Consider the following 15,144-nt stretch of genomic DNA (forward strand, 5'->3'; position numbering starts at 1 on the left):
CCCCGTATAGTTCCTAATTTTCTGATGCAATGGGAGATGCTGGTTCAATAAATTCCCTGTTCGTTTCTGTAAACTACCCATTAAAGGAGGTGAAATGACTCCTAATGCACAGGCAGTGCATTAAATGGCAGTTAAAAATTTTATTTACTTCTTTAATAAATTCACAAGAATGTCTAACTCTACTGCGCTCATCTCTGATAGCTCAACGGTGCTAAAAGTAATGCATGACTGAGCGACCAATTAAAAAGATGATCGTCACTCCAGTCGGTTGTCCTCCAAAATTCCATTGAGAACTCGAATGATCGGAAGCTTCTGAGTTATTGAGATGGGGGCGCAGTCTGTGCTTTGCTTTGCTTTGGGTTAGTTCGCAGCATGGTGGCATCATTGTGGCCATCTTTGCTCTCATAATGGCCAGCAGATGTGCAGGGACCAGGACAACATCTCCAACAGCCCAGATGTGAAAGGGAAGTGTCTCCTTTTCGCTGTGCTAGACATGGAGGAGAGGGAATGGGGTGGAGGACCATTGCCTCAGGTCTCCACAACAACAACCACAATTTGTATTTATATATTGCCTTTAATGTAGTAAAACATCACAAGGTTCATCACTGGAGTGTTATCAAAGCAAATTTGACACCCACTATATGCTTCCCCAGAGTCTTAGGGCTAGAAATTTCATCTACTTACCGACACTCCGTAGTGCCATGAAATGGCGATAAAATGGCGGCTACCGCTCTTTCGCCAGCTGGTGGCGGGTCCCGCGACGGCCACCATATTCCTCTCCCCCTTCGCGCTGCCAGTAATTGGCAGCGATCTGGAAAAAAAAAGGCAGCATGGTGACGTCAATGGCGTTAAACGCCGACTTAATGTCACCGATGTGAACTCCGACCCTAGGGGTCCTAAGCCTGACAGTGGCGATGTATGCAGCTCTTAAAAGGACACACACATCATTCAGATAAGTTTGAATTTAAGGGTTTGGACTGGGTTTTTATGATTTTATGAAGTGGTAGCTTTCTGCAATAGATGTGAAAAGTTTCTTAAGTGTGTAGGGAGTGCTGCTGAATGCTTGCAAGGGCTCCGATGGTAAATGAAAGCCTTTGAGAAGACAGAACATGCTGCGAATACTCAACAGGTCCTGCAACATCCGTGGAGAGAAAAACAGAGTTCACATCTTAGGTCGACATGCTGCCTGACTAACTGAGTATTTCCAGCATTTTATGCTGTCATTTCACATTTACAGCATCCGCTTACAGAGGGACGAGGAAGACGCAGAAGAGGAAGACACAGAAGATGAAGAGGAGGAATCAGATGGGAGGATGCATCCCAGACAGTCCCTTTGTGGCCGGGATATCTGGGATGGAATTATCCCCCTGCAGTCCCACTGGCTTTGCAGGATGCCTCTTCTTGTTGACCCACTGGCTGGGCAGGCTGCATTTCTTGGGTGTGTGAAATGAGGAAAGCACAAGTATAGAGTTGTGCTGGCGGGAGGGCGGGAAAGCAAAAGGTGCATGCCAGAAGGGGGATAATGTATGAAGATACCCGCATCTTGTATCCTCATAGACAACATAGGTAGAAAGAGGGATGAGGTCCTGCAGGCAGAGTTTAGGGAGCTAGGAAAGAGGTTAAGTAATTTCCGGATTACTACCAGTGCCACGTGCTAGTGAGTACAGAAATAGGAAGCTAGAGCAGATGAATGTGTGGCTGGAGAGATGGTGTAGGAGGGAGGGCTTTAGATTCCTGAGGAATTGGAACCGTTTCTGGGGGAGGTGGGACCTCTACAAGCCAGACGGGTTGCACCTCAACGGGAATGGGACCAATATCCTCATGGGAGGGTTTGCTAGTGCTGTTGGGGAGAGTTTAAACTAGCTTGGCAGGGGGATAGGAACCTAAGAATAGAGTCAGTAGGGAGGGAAGAAAAACTGGAATTGGAAAACAAAAACATAGAAAGTAAATTGGAAGGACAGAGGAATCAAGGGCTAGATAGTAGTCAACAAGGAGGTTTGCCTGTACTAAATGGTATATACTTCAATGCAAGGAGTATAGCGAACAAGGCAGATGAGCTGAGGGCACAGGTAGATACTTGGGACTATGATATTATAACTATTACAGAGACATGGCTGAAAGAGGGGCAGGTATGGCAGCTCAACATTCCTGGTTATAGAATTTTCAGACGGGATAGAGAGGGAGGTAAAAAGGGAGGGGGGGTCGCGGTATTGATTAAAGAAACTATTACAGCTGTGAGGAGGGTTGCTATGTTGGAGGGATCATCAAACAAGGCCATATGGGTCGAATTGAAAAACAAAAAAGGGGCGATCACACTGCTGGGAGTGCACTACAGACCCCCAAACAGTGAGAGGGAGATAGAAGAGCAAATATATAGACAAATTTCTGAGAAGTGCAAAAACTATAGGGCAGTAATAGTAGGGGATGTCAACTACCCCAATATTAACTGGGATAAAATTAGTGTGAAGGGTATAGAGGGTGCAGAATTCCTAAAACGCATCCAGGAGAACTTTTTTAGCCAGTATGTAGCAAGCCCAACAAGGGAGGGGGCGGTCCTGGGCTTAGTTTTAGGGAATGAAGCTGGGCAGGTAGAAGGCATATCAGTGGGGGAGCATTTTGGTGCTAGTTGTAAGGATTTCGGGGGTTTCTTTTAACTGGTTTAAGGTAATCTACCTGGCCAGCAGTCTTTTTGCTGCTGCACTCTAAACCAATTTTAAAACAGTGGTTTCGAATCACTACCCCTCCTTTAGTTCTGAGTGGAGGAACTTATAATTAATGATATTAAAACGGAACACGTGGTTTGGATGAGAGAAAAATATCAATCTTTATTAACTAAAAGAAACTACAATCACAATATCAAACTATCCCACACGAACACAGTAAAATTGTAAAACTATATATATCAAGGGGGTACACACGGCAAAAACGAGGGGTGCAATGGCTACAATGTATTTAAACAATCTTAGCAATTCCCTTAAATCACCATCCCCCCCTTAACTCCTGCTAGGTTGCCTTGTTGAGAGTCAGAAAATCTCTGCTCACATGGTCCAGCGAAGAGAGAGAGAGAGAGAGAGAGAGAGGGAGCGAGAGAGAGCTCACCTTATCGTCCCAGGAAGTCAAGAGTCAAGAGTCAAGAGTCAAGAGCCAAGAGCCAAGAGAGCGAGCTGGCTGCTCAGCCCTTTTTTTATACCTGGTGAGCCCCTCACATCCGTGCCTTGCAAGGGCTGTGTGCAAAATTTCCCTGTGATAGGCTAACTCAAAGTGGTTAGGTTGAGTTAATGTGATTTTCAGAGCTCCCTGTGCTGAAACAAAAGAGACTGCACTGCTCTATTGTCCAGTACTGGGGTGATTTCAAATCCATTTAAAGTTAACGCTTCCCATTCAAGGTGCAAACGTCTCTTCTGCAGTTTCAGGTGTATCTAAACAAATGCTAATAGCATTCAGTTGCTTTGTAAACAAAGCATGTCCTTTGTCTTCATTGAACCTTACTTCCAGACACAGAAAGCTGCATTCTAAGCCTTCCTGTCTCGGCCATGTGGTGACTGCCATTTTATCCCTGGAAAAGCACATCGCTCAGGGATCCTTTAATCAAAAAAATGAATCTTCAGAACTGTAGGTTATTGCGAATTCTTACAGTCCACCCTTGGATACTTCCAGCTTGCTTGTAGTATCCTCTTGAAGAAATGAGCAATGATTTCTGACCCCCCACAAACAACCATCCCCTGTATTTACCTAATAGCTATCTGCCACTGATCCCCGTCCTGTCTATTCCCCTTAAATTCAAGAAAAAAACCATGGTACGGTAGGCATCTTACAGATACTTCAGTTTTCACTAAGGGGTCTCATACCCCTACACGCTTGTAAAATTATACAGTGTAAACCAAATTTACAATCACCTTTTTTTTTACATCATAAGTTATTACAAAATGTTGCAATCTTAGTTACACAATGTACTCAAATTATCGCAAGCATGGAGAGGGTCCTACGCCTCTGCTCAACTTGGAGTTGTCACAAACTGGTCCCAAGCACGGAGAGGATCCGACGCCTCTGCTCAACTTGGGGCTGCAACACAAATACAAAAAATCATTAAACAACATGCTTAAATGAACCCCGATCATCACGTGCCGATGATGGGTCGCGAAATTCGAGTGGGTATTGCTCCTCCCACTCGGGCAGTAAAAGTACCTTCCACCCCCCTTTGATCAGCTTAAACTTTAAAACAGGCAGAATGGATTTACCGACCAGCCTGTTCCGCCAGCCCTGAGCCGTTCCCTTGTCCTTTTGTGGAGGCGGGGTACCCCTCACGTTTAAGATTACCTTCCACAGACCGAGACCGGGGAGTATGGGATCTCATGACTCCCAGTCCCTCCCCCTCCCGTCTTCCCTCGACTGGCTGCAGAAAATGATGGGTGCCTGTGTGGCGGCACTCTCTGGCCCCACACTGATCCGGCCACCCACTCATCCTTCCCAACCACACTTATCTTCTTTGCCCGTGGGCCCCCGGGTGAGTACCTCCCTCCCCCGACCGCACCCACGTGACTCTTGGGTCTCCCCCCTCCTCTATACAATCATTCCCGGGCCATCACCACCCACCCCCGGGGAACGCGTCCCTATGACCAGGCGCCCGCGCTTCCCCATCGTGACTCCTCGACAGCGAGGTCTCCCGCACGTGAACTTCGGTCAGGATAGTGCTGGGTTGGGGGCCATGCCCCACCCAGCTGGGGCCATCTCCTCCCCGTAGGAGGAGTAGGCAAGTTCCTCCAGACTCTGTCCGGTTTTTCCCGAAGATCGCTGCGGGGTCTCCTGGATTCGTCCAGTGGCGAGGTGATCCCCAACATTCCGTATCTTCATTCGATGTCCAGCTCGGGCTGGGCGAACATGGCTGCTTCATTTTCCAATCTCCTGTAAAAACTTAAAAGGGACATGCAGCCAGGTCTCACTGACCTGCTGCCTTAGGTGGAGACATGGTCGGGTCCCTCGACCTCGGACCAAAATACAAACATTTGGGCACACATGTAAACTTAAACTCTTTAAACATACTTAACAAACTAGTTAAATCAACAAAACTTAAAATACACCTTAAAGCAAGCTAATACACACACATAGCTATGATACAAATGCCGCCCGTCTCCGGACGGCCAGTCTAATCTCTGGCACTGTCGCAGATTGCTGCTGACTGCAGCGAAGCTGGACTGCCTCCTGTCTCTGGTCCCTCGCAGCTTATGGCTGTTGAGTGGGGACACCTGTTCTCTGGCTTTTCCCTGGCTCGGGAAACCGTCCTACTCCACTGTAAAGTGGGTGACCATGCTTTCTTAGGCTGGGGCACCCGCTGAGACCTTCTGAGGGGTGTCTCTCTGGGGGAAACTTTGGCTGGCAGGCCCTGAGCTTGGGTCACAGCCCCAGCTGGCTGGGCACCTTCTCCCCCATGTCCAAATAGCCCGCACTGTATAATGTGGCATAGTGGTTAGCACTGTTGCCTCACAGCGCCAGGGACCTGGGTTCGAATCCAGCCTCGGGTGACTGTGCAAACTCCACACAGACATTCTCCCCGTGTTTGCGTGGGTTTCCTCCGGGTGCTCCGGTTTCCTCCCACAGTCCAAAAACGTGCGGGTTAGGTTGATTGGCTATGATAAATTGACCCTTAGTGTTAGGGGGATTAAATACTTGGGGTTACGAGGATAGGGTGGGATATGTGTTGGTGTTGGTGTAGGGGTTACGGGGATCGGGTGGGATATGTGTTGGTGCAGGCTCGATGGGCCGAAATGGCCTCTATCTGCACTGTGGGGTTTCTGTGATCTGTGAATGTACCTGGCAGCCTGCCGGTACAAATCTCTCTCTCCTGATCCAAAACCTGGTGTCAGCTCCCTCCCTATGTCTCCTACCACCCCATTGTCCACCCCTCCTCGCTGCCAGAGCTCCTCAAGACCCGGAGCTGTGGGCTGCTGTCTTGGGATCTCTAATTCCCAATCCAGCACCGTTCTGGGTGTTGCCTGTGGGATGGTTCTACTTGGGCTGCCAGTAAAATCCAGCTGACCTGCCTTCGGGCTGATCAGACAAATCATCCCCTTTGATGCATTTAAAGCCATGTTAAGGCTTTCTATCTTTGCACTACAGGGGCCATGATCTGCTTCCTCATACCTTAGGGCACAGGCCAGCTTATAAGCTGCCTTTGCTTCCCTAAACCTTTCCTCCTGCTCTCTTCACAACCTTCCTAACCCAGCCACCTATACCCCGATAGGTCAGCCTACACGCTGCTGCTAACATTCGCAGGGCTACCCACATACTGAAAACAACGAGAGAAACAAGAGCTGATGCTTTCACCAGATCCAGACCACTTATTAAATCAAAAACTGCCTCCACTCCTACCTGGCTCGCCATTGTAAGGATTTCGGGGGCTTTCTTTAAACTGGTTTAAGGTAATCTACCTGGCCAGCAGTCTTTTTGCTGCTGCACTCTAAACCAATTTTGTTACCCCTCCTTTAGTTCTGAGTGGAGGAACTTATAATTAATGATATTAAAACGGAACACGTGGTTTGGATGAGAGAAAAATATCAAGCTTTATTAACTAAAAGAAACTACAATCACAATATCAAACTATCCCACACGAACACAGTAAAATTGTAAAACTATATATCAAGGGGGTACACACGGCAAAAACGAGGGGTACACTGGCTACAATGTTATTTAAACAATCTTAGCAATTCCCTTAAATCACCATCCCCCCTTAACTCCTGCTAGGTTGCCTTGTTGAGAGTCAGAAAATCTCTGCTCACATGGTCCAGCGAAGAGAGAGAGAGAGAGAGAGAGAGAGCGCGAGAGAGAGCTCACCTTATCGTCCCAGGAAGTCAAGAGTCAAGAGTCAAGAGCCAAGAGAGCGAGCTGGCTGCTCAGCCCTTTTTTTATACCTGGTGAGCCCCTCACATCCGTGCCTTGCAAGGGCTGTGTGCAAAATTTCCCTGTGATAGGCTAACTCAAAGTGGTTAGGTTGAGTTAATGTGATTTTCAGAGCTCCCTGTGCTGAAACAAAAGAGACTGCACTGCTCTATTGTCCAGTACTGGGGTGATTTCAAATCCATTTAAAGTTAACGCTTCCCATTCAAGGTGCAAACGTCTCTTCTGCAGTTTCAGGTGTATCTAAACAAATGCTAATAGCATTCAGTTGCTTTGTAAACAAAGCATTGTCCTTTGTCTTCATTGAACCTTACTTCCAGACACAGAAAGCTGCATTCCAAGCCTTCCTGTCTCGGCCATGTGGTGACTGCCATTTTATCCCTGGAAAAGCACATCGCTCAGGGATCCTTTAATCAAAAAAATGAATCTTCAGAACTGTAGATTATTGCGAATTCTTACATAGTGACCATAATTCAGTTAGATTTAAGGTAGTTATGGAAAAGGACAAGAATAGACCAGGAATAAAAATTCTAAATTGGGGAAAAGCAAATTTTGCTAAGCTCAGAGGGGATTTAGCCATAGTGGACTGAAAACAGCTACTTGAAGGTAAATCAGTGTCAGAGCAGTGGGAGGCATTGAATGGCCTGCACTGTCTCCTCCAAGGGGGTGAGGTGAGGCTAGGAATGGGAGATGTGCGCCTTTGGTGCAGATTGTTGTTAGGTGAGTGATTGGGGGTTGTGCATTGAGCAGTGTGTGAGGCTAGTGATGCAGTTGGTAGGAGACGGCTTTTGAAGATGCTTTCACCGACCTTGACCAGTGGTCTGAGGTCATGATGCTCCTTTGGGCACTGGAGCCAGCTGGTGGGGGCGACACTGCTGGCAGTGATGGCCTTAGTGATGCAGCCCTGTCGGGAACAGTGGCATATTGGTTATGTTACTAGACTAGTACTCCAGAGACCTAAACTAATGATCTGGAGACATAAGTTCATAATCCCACCATGGCAGCTGGGGAAATTAAATTCATTTAATTAAATAAATCTGGAATTTAAAAAATTTAGAATGGTGACCATGAAACTACTGGATTATTGTATAAAACCCATCTGGTTCATTAATCTGCTGTCCTTACCTGGTCTGGTTTATATGTGACTCCAGACCCACAGCAATGTGGTTCGCTCTTAACTGCCCTCTGCAATGGCCTAGCAAGCCACTCAGTTGTGCCAAACCTGCTACAAAAAAGTACAGTGTTTCTTCTCAAGGGCAATTAGGGATGGGCAATAAATGCTGGCCTTGCTGGCGACGTCCACATCCCATGAACGAATAAATAAAATTCCCACTTTTCTGGAGGGCCGCTCTTGCAATGTTGACCCCCTACACAAAGCTGGAGTGCTGTGTGTAAGACCCTCGGTGCCCCTTGCCGAGCCATTTGTGTTAGTGCTGAGGCAGTTTTCCCATTGAGGTTAGGAAGGTAATTCAGCTTTAACAGCTGAATATTCACATTTGGAACTTCTTTTAAATATTGAATATTTCTTAAAAGCCAGAAAGGGCTGAAAAATGTATTGATTCACTGCATTTTACTTTGTATTGCTTCAGTGAGCATGGCCCCTTTAATTCTCAGACCTCTTCATTGCCCACAATTCCTTGCGAGCTCCACAGCTTGGCTCACAGAGGCCGTGGGAAGCTGCAAAGCCGGACCAGGACAGGAGCTTCGTCCCCGGTCCTTCCAGCAATGCCACCAGGGTGGCGTTGCATGGCAGATGAGCGCTGCATCACCTATCTCCATGCCCCCCACCCCCCCAGACCAATTTCACTCGGCTAGCATTGCGGCCATTTCCAGCGGACGTTAACTGCAGGTGTTGTGTATGTAACCTGCTCCACCTTAAGAGAGCTTAAGCCTGTTCCACCTTAAGAGATGTACTACTTTCTCAGGCTGCTGTAGACGTAATACCGGGGGTGAACACACCGGTATATAAGCACTGTGCAGTAATCTTGTATTCAGTATAGTCCCTACCTCCAACCAGTAAAGACCTGTTTGAGTTATACGTTTAAGTCTTTGTGTTAATTGTTCAATACAATACACATACTTAACACTGGCGACGAGTCAGGTTCTTACCCTGCGGCAGTTATTCCACGGCGGTTGAAGAGAGGTTTCAAACCACACCACCCCACTGGAAGCGACAGGCATTAGGACCCTGAAGCCTCCATCAGCTTGTGAACCGGAGTAGAAGACAGGGCTGGGGGAAGAGAGAGGTAGGGCGATAGCGATCGGCAGATAAGGGCCGGGCCGCTTTGAAGTGAGGGGCGCAGCCGGGCCATCGATCGCATCCGCTGATAAGGGCCGCACTCGGGCGATCGCGGCGAAGATAAGGGCCGCACTCGGGGGCTGAAGGGAGACGGCGTCGGGGGACGAGTGAAGACCGCCAAGCGTGGGAAAACCGCCATTTTGTGGGCGGAGGACGACGGCAAGAGCGGGAAGCCGCCATCTTTGATAACAAGTAAAGAAAATAAAATCTGAGAAATTGCAAATCTACAATGCCTAAACACGGGAATATTAGCACCTTTGATAGTGACCTCGAAGATTGGGCCATATATGTTGAAAGAGTAAAAAATTATTGTAAGGCCAATAAAATTCGTGACCAAGATAAAGCTCTAACATTATTAAATTTAATGGGTGCGAAGACATACGGGCAATTGAAACACCTGTTATCACCAGATGAACCGGCGGATAAGACGTTCGATGAGATTGTTACTGTCCTGAAAGATCATCTAAACCCCACGCCGCTGATGCTAGCGGAACGATTTAAATTTTACGACAGAAGGCAGCTACAGCATGAAAGCAATGCTGAATATTTGCTGGAATTGCGTAAATTAGCGAAATATTGCCAGTTTCGAACGGGACTGACAGATGCACTACGAGACAAATTTGTGTGTGGTTTATTTAAACAGGATACACATAAGCGACTGCTCGAGGAGAATGAGCTGACGCTTGAGAAGGCGGTCACTATGGCAGCAGCACACGAAGCCGCAGCGAGAGGCACGGCAGTAATGCAGCTACGGTCACCGGAGCTCAGTGCACACAAATTGGGTGTGAGTTCTGGCAAATGTTATCGTTGTGGAAAGACAACGCATGATCAGAACCAGTGTTGGTTTAAAAACCAAGAATGTAGAACTTGTGGTAGGCTTGGACACATAGCTAGAGTATGCAGGTCAGGGAAGAAGACCAGCAACAAGAAGTCACCGCAAGGAAAATACGCAAAAGTACACAAGGTGGCCGAACAGGAGTCCGATTCAGACGCTAGCAGTAATGAACTGGCTGGCTTAAGCAGTATTGAACTGGCTAGCTTAAGGGTACTCAACGTTGGTAAGGGTGCAGACCTCCAGACAATTTGGGTTACTCTTCAGATAGAAGGAGTCCAAGTAAAAATGGAATTGGACACTGGATCGGCATTGTCGGTCATGAATAAGAAAGATTACAGAAGGTTATTCCAACATATTCCCCTACAGGATACGGAGATTATATTGACAACCTACACGGGGCAGAGAGTGTACCCCATCGGGACAATAAAGGTTGCAGTGGCCAACAAGGGCGAAGGAAGTCAAATAATGGACTTATATGTGCTACCGGAGGGAGGTCCACCACTACTAGGCCGGGAGTGGTTTAGAAACATAAATATGGACTGGCATTCGCTAAAAGCCATAACGAGTGAGAACTCGGTGCAGATAATCAGCCCAGCTTCTAGAACTGATGATGGTAAGACCAACCCATGTGCAAAAGACAAAGTTTCAGCACAGAATTCCACTGAGCAACAACAACATAGTTTAACAGAGAATTCTGAGTCTGTCAAGTCTACTGATATGCACATTTTTGAGGGACACTGGGCTCAAACTCAACTCCATTTCAAACTACAACAGCAATTAGAACAAATGATTTGCTGTTTTGAGCAAGAGATGAATGAAATAAAAAAGTTCTTTGTTACAGAGTGGGAGAATCTGGAAAGTCAACAGAAGCAACTGATGGAGAAAATGGAGCAGGAGCACACCAACCATCTGCGCGAGGAGGCCGAACGAATCAAAGCTGATTCAGGTTCTGAAGGTGCGTGCCATAATCTGGTGTCAGAAGAGTTAACGGTCGGCCAACTCCTTCATATGCTGAGGGACAAGACTCTGAAATGGGAAAAACTTGAACACGAGCTGCGATCTTCAAAGGAAAAGGGTTCGGAGCTCTCAAAAGTCATTGAGATGGCTGATGTGACGACACAGACTGAAACGACTGCAACAGAGCAGCCATTGGATGCCAAAAGTACGCTGACTCACGTCAATGTAGAACAACAGACCGCTGAAACAGCTGCTCCGGTAGAGGGATTGAATAGTCCGATCAATCAATCTCCAAAGGAAGTTGAAGTATTAAAATCACAAATGAGGTCACTAGTAAACGACTTGCTGAAAGCCCAGAAAAAGCTGGATGCAGAGGTACACATGAAGAAGTCTCTTCAGGAAAGATGTCTGGATTTGGAACAAGAGCTGGCTAACGTCCAGCTGGGTATGGAGGAAATAGACGACCCTCTCACTGGTCTAGCTCAGGACGACACCGAATATTACCATGACCTGGTGGACGACACCGAATATTACGATGTCCTGTCCTGCCCAGCTTGTAACTTCGACTCCCAAAGTGCAGAAATCATGGAGGAGCACCAAAAGTCTACGGAACATCGGGAGAAGCTGGCTCTACGACGGAAACAGGAGGAAGAGAAGGAGGAACTGCGCATGCAGCTGGCAGCTGTGGCAGCTGACAATGGAGCCCAGAGAGTCTCCAAGAAGCAGAAAAGGAAAAGTAAAAACGGAAGATGACCCATCTGAACCATTATCACCTCTACCAGATCACACGTGGTCCCTCCGAACGGAGCCAAATCAGTTCGGAAGTTCAAGCTGTTAAATCCATGAAAGGACTATTGAATGAGTAACATGAACCGACTACACCACAGAGATTGAATCTGTGAACTGTTTTCCGCAGAGACTGAATCTGTGATATGTTACGTTAAACATGAAGTTATATATGTATATATGTTATTACGTTATGTTAAATGGGGGGGGATGACTATAAAGCTAAGAAGGGAGGAGTGTTGTGTATGTAACCTGTTCCACCTTGAGAGCTTAAGCCTGTTCCACCTTAAGAGATGTACTACTTTCTCAGGCTGCTGTAGACGTAATACCGGGGGTGAACACACCGGTATATAAGCACTGTGCAGTAATCTTGTATTCAGTATAGTCCCTACCTCCAACCAGTAAAGACCTGTTTGAGTTATACGTTTAAGTCTTTGTGTTAATTGTTCAATACAATACACATACTTAACAGCAGGCATACCAGAATTCTTCTCCCTTAGAACCTTCTGAAAGGGATAGCTGACTTGTCCTTGTACCTGTGACCTTATTTAAGAGGAAACATTTTTACTGATTATGAAACACTCCAGAGCCCAGACTTTCGTCCCTTCTTTGCTAAAGGAAACCCAGACTGACGCTGCTGAATGTCTAAAAATTTTTTTACCTGCATTAAGCTGACTGGGTAATCATCATACGTAAATGTTAAAAGTCAAAAGGATGGGAAACAAATCTAATTAGGGACTGGAACACAGGAAGTGCAAGTGCTGTGCATGGTAGGCCCGACAGCCCATTTCTACATGACAAGAAGTGAAATTAGATCCAAGCACTTTGGGGAGTACAGCACTTGGGATATTACAATAAGACTTCGAAGCATAAATTCAATCAATGAATATGGGATGGGAGTGTGGGGGGTGGGGGGAGGTGGGATTAAGTCTCTGTGAGATGTCTGGAGGATTTAGCTACCTAACCTTAATTATGCAATTAGCTGTCAAAATCCATGTACAGTTGTTTTGAGATGACTATTTAGGTCTGTGCAGGTTAAGAGGAGATTACTGGAAAAACGAGAAGCTAGACTCAAGAATGACAGTGTCTCACCATGTAATAAACTCCTAGACTGCATTGAAAAGCAATAGTGAACTCCTTTCATTGGGGCCTTTGGCAAAGGTGGTATAGAGGGTCAGGAGCAGTTGGCTTCATCCCGCATATTTATTATTAATCTTTATTAAAGAATCATCTGCACCGAGGAAATAATGTAGGATGATGGATGGCGTCATATTAATCTGACTGGAGATTAAACATCAATGATCAGGTCTCAGTAGTACCAAAACTGAATGAAAAAATTAACAATTTATAGGACAACTGTGAACATTTGCAGTTTGAACAGCAGATTTTCAATCATTTTTTTTTGCAATCAATAACTGCTGCATTACATTGGTCCATAGTCTAGCTCAGATTCTGGCCTTCCAATTATGCTATTTGAAGACCAGCTTTTGGATGCTTAATACTATAAAACGCCACCTTTTGTCTGGCATTAACCCATTAAAATAATATGTTTAACAACTCCGTTAAGCTGGTGGACACAGGAATATGAGCGCTTTAGTAGTGTTTCTACACTGTGCACAATGGAATTTTTGTAGGCTTTGTGCTTTTCACAGAATCACAGAAACCCCACAGTGCAGATAGAGGCCATTTCGGCCCATCGAGCCTGCACCGACACATATCCCACCCGATCCCCGTAACCCCTACACCAACACATATCCCACCCTATCCCCGTAACCCCACGTATTTAATCCCCCTAACACTAAGGGTCAATTTATCATAGCCAATCAACCTAACCCGCACATCTTTGGACTGTGGGAGGAAACCGGAGCACCCGGAGGAAACCCACGCAAACACGGGGAGAATGTGCAAACTCCACACAGACAGTCGCCCGAGGCCGGATTCGAACCCGGGTCCCTGGTGCTGTGAGGCAACAGTGCTAACCACTATGCCACCGTGCATTAACTTTTGTCCCGTTTCCCCCCTCTCTCCTTTTCCTCTTGTTTAAAAAGCTTACGGTAGTCACCATTGCCCTCTTCCAGGAATGTTAATAGTTTGTGCGATAGATTGTTCGATGTCCGGTAGCTTGGAACGTGCCCCCACTGGGGCTGGCACTCCAGTGCAGTACTGAGGGAGTGCTCGGGCCATTGGAGATGTTGTCCTGGGTCCCTGCACATTTGGCGGCCATTATGAGAGCAAAGATGGGCCGTAACAATGCCATCGGCTGCGAACCAACCCAAAGCAACTGAAAGCACAGACTGTGCCCCCATCTCAATAACCCAAGAGCATCCAATCATCCTTATCTGAGGAAGGATGTTCTTGCCATGGAGGGAGTGCAGCGAAGATTCACCAGACTGATACCTGGGATGGCAGGAATGACGTATGAGGAGAGATTGGGTCAATTGGGCTTATACTCGCTGGAGTTTAGAAGAATGAGAGGGGATCTCATTGAAACTTATAAAATTCTAACAGGACTAGACAGACTAGATGCAGGAAGGATGTTCTCGATGGCCGGTGAAGTGTATGTATCTTTAAGAGAGAACTACTTTTACAGCTCCTGTATACTGTAGTACTGGCAGTGACCACACCTGTATATAAGCCTTGCGCATGCCTCTGTACCCCCAGTCTTGAGATTACCCTACTCCAGTAAATACCTGTTGATTGTAAAGTTACAGCATCCGTGTGGTTATTGAAAAACATCATACTCTCAGAATCATGGATCTAACAGTGGCGACGAGTGTCGATTCGAATCTACCTGCAACTCTGCATTTCCCTTCGAGGATTCGCTCCGAGAGGGCGGTGGAAGAAAGTTGAGGCCAGAAGCACGGGCGTCGACCACGAGCAACCGCCCAGTCATCCGGCAGAGAGTGAACATCGCAGGGGAGGCTGTGGAGAGCCGGGCTTGGTTCCCCAGCCACGACGATCAGCAATAGACTGACGACAGGTACAGCGCAGACCCTTCCCGGAGAGCGGCGGCTGGAGCTGACCGACGGCGGAGAGAAAGCCGAGCAGCGTCAACGGGGTAAGACAGAGGGTGAAGTGCACAGGGCGCAGCTGGGGGTTGAAAACCGAGCGGCGTCGAGGAAAAACAAAACGGAGAGAGAGAGGGTAAAGCAACAGCCGGGATCAGGACCGAGCGGCGGAAACGGGAAAGGAGCACAAAAGAAAAAAAGAAAAAAGAACACGCAGAGCACAGCCAGGGCTCAAGGGCTGAACAGTGTCCACGGGGAGAAGAAGGGAGAGCGCGGGAGATGCCATTGAGCCGCAGAGAAGAAGGAAGAGCGTGGGAGACGCCATTTTTAGAAGCCGCAGCGGAGAAGAAGGGCGAGCGCGAGAAGGA

Source organism: Somniosus microcephalus, chromosome 4 (genome assembly GCF_052327205.1).
Source record: "Somniosus microcephalus isolate GS21.2 chromosome 4, FLI_Smic_1.0, whole genome shotgun sequence".
Lineage (NCBI taxonomy): Eukaryota > Metazoa > Chordata > Chondrichthyes > Squaliformes > Somniosidae > Somniosus > Somniosus microcephalus.